Source organism: Notothenia coriiceps, unplaced genomic scaffold (genome assembly GCF_000735185.1).
Source record: "Notothenia coriiceps isolate Sejong01 unplaced genomic scaffold, NC01 NC01_scaffold00014397, whole genome shotgun sequence".
In the NCBI taxonomy this organism is placed as follows: Eukaryota; Metazoa; Chordata; class Actinopteri; order Perciformes; family Nototheniidae; genus Notothenia; species Notothenia coriiceps.
The window spans coordinates 1-2,458 of NW_011347098.1; the positions used below are offsets into that span (position 1 = coordinate 1).

At 41.2% G+C, this 2,458-nt stretch overlaps 1 long non-coding RNA gene across 1 annotated transcript; it reads right to left on the reverse strand.

Annotated features, from left to right (window-relative positions):
* Window positions 1-475: 475 nt before the first annotated feature.
* LOC104948485 (uncharacterized) lies at window positions 476-1,954 on the reverse strand. Its single transcript, XR_798698.1, has 3 exons — window positions 1,820-1,954; window positions 661-778; window positions 476-583 (listed from the first exon to the last, which is right to left on the reverse strand). It is a non-coding gene; the product is annotated as an uncharacterized lncRNA (long non-coding RNA).
* Between the last annotated feature and the right edge of the window lie 504 nt (window positions 1,955-2,458).

A 2,458-nucleotide genomic window follows, 5' to 3' on the forward strand; every position in this document is an offset into this window, starting at 1 on the left:
GATTGATTAATTTTTTTAATAATTTTTTTAAAAGATTATTATTAATAATAACGTCTGCATAGACATTTTCAGGGGCGGACTAGCCATCTGTATAATTTATAATAATATTTTTTATAATAATCTGTATAACTGAAATGAATTCACTAGCACGGGTCACGGCCTGAAAAGTTTGGGAACCCCTGGACTATAGGGTACATTTTCTTAGTTTTACTAAAAACTATTGTGAGCTTTCTAGTAGGATACAAGGTACGACTATTTGATAGTGGGTTACTAGGTACAACTGGGTATTTTCTTAGTTTTGGGGAAAACTTTTTATTTTATTATCTTTTTAATGACTGTTTTTAAATGCCCTTGTCTGAATGTCTTTCATTTTTGTAAAGCACCTTGAATTGCCTTGTGTTGAAAGGTGCTAAATAAATAAACTTGCCTGTGGATGCAAGTAGAATATATATATTTAAATATGTCCCTATTGTTGTTACCTCAGCAGCCGACACAAAGGAGTCGTTGGAGGCGATGCTCATGCTGTCCCTCAGACACACGTCGTCCAGCTCCTCTCTGGACAGAACGTCCAACATCATTTTATCTGAGGGGGGAGAATCATTGTGATGAGTTGCTTAACGCTGTATGGATCATGGACAGTTCATAGTGTGAGAGACTCACCCTGGCAGAGGGACGAGGGCTCCGACAGACACAGCACCCCCTCAAACTCCTCCTGCAGGCTGTAGGCTCTCTGCAGCAGAGACTTCAGCCGGAGGAGGAACTCTGCACTCATCCCCTCCTGAACACACAAACATCTGGTTACCACGGGAACATGGCTCACAAAGCCTAGAGAGTAAACCGTTTTAAGTAACAACAGCATTTTACAAACAGGACATACAACGGTATATGCTACTCAAAAGCAACTCAGTTTGTTAAGAGGACACATTTCATTCCTGATTAAGGTTTTTAACTTTGAAGGGATGAGAATGTTACGGTTGTCGTGGCGAAGAGGATGCTGCTGTACTGCCTTTTATGTTTATTATTGACCGAGTTTTGGTTGCTGACTGCTTTTTTATTTCATTCTTTTTTTTTATTTGGTTTTAGTGGCTCTGATGTTTAGGCATATTTCAATTGTTGCTTTTTAACATGTCTTTTACAGTGTTTTACAATATTTGGACACATGCAATGATTTAACTTAATAAAAACCAATAAACAAAGTTAGAAAAGGAAGGGTTAATAGCAGGCTCCCTAATGTTTGAACAAGTATCAGCTTGAAGGGAGATCAAATAAAGACATTTGACCTGTTTCCCTCTAAAGATCCCTTCTTTGTGTTTTGATAATTCCACTTTTTAGCTTAACTTATCAGCCTTTTGATAAGCTTTGTTTAGCGACAGGACTGAGGAGAGGGAACTGTTTTTTGAGGACTTATGCAACAGACCGGCATATGTTTGGGTGCCAAGATTAACTATTTAACCCGCACTAATCCAGTTAGCCGTTAAACAATCCAACTCAAAGTGCTGTTTACTCATATGTGTGACCTGGGGCACTGAGTGGTCAAAATGTTCTATCCACCTTCATCTGGCATAAAAGGAGAGTAGACAGACAGAGTACAGAAATGTTGGTCATTTTTAGATCAAGTTTAACTGAGCTGTTTCTTTTGTCGGGTGCATTTATAGGAAAACATACAGTTTTCCAAACATACAGGCATGGCGTTAGAAAGACAATGCTTTATGAAGTTCATTTAAAATCATTATACTCTACTTCCCTCTGACTAAGCGTGGCATTACCCTGTATATGTTGGATTGGAGTTACATAATGAGGTGTGTTTCTGTGTGTTCACCTCCGTGCCCTGCTCAGCGACAGCTTCTTCCGCTCCTGTTTTGACGGGTTCACAGCTGGCATCATCGTCCTCCTCCTGCCTGCTCCTGAACGTCAACGCCTCCTCCCACCGCCTCAACGCCTCCTCGAATAGATCCATACCTGCAAACACACAACAAAACATATCTGAGTCTCCTTGAACATCCAATACCTAAAAAAGCTCCATTTTGAAACAAGGCAACCCCCTAAAGACGATGGATTTAACACTGCCATTATTTCAACAAATTCATTGCAAGTCTCCTAATTACAAACACACTTTCTCAATGTCGAGTAGAGCTGCTGCAGAGCCACTATTTCAAGCATGCTACTTCATCGAGTGGCGCCGAAGGACTGTTTAAATGCCCAGCATTCGGCGCCACTCGATGACGTAGTATACCTGAAATAGTGGCTCTGCAGCAGCTTTACTCGACATTGAGAAACGGCCACTGTGAGGTGACGTAGTGTGTGTGTGTGTGTGTGTGTGTGTGTGTGTGTGTGTGTGTGTGTGTGTGTGTGTGTGTGTGTGTGTGTGTGTGTGTGTGTGTGTGTGTGTGTGCGAAAGAGAGAGTATGTGTGTGTGTGTGTGTGTGTGTGTGTGTGTGTGTGTGTGTGTGTGTGTGTG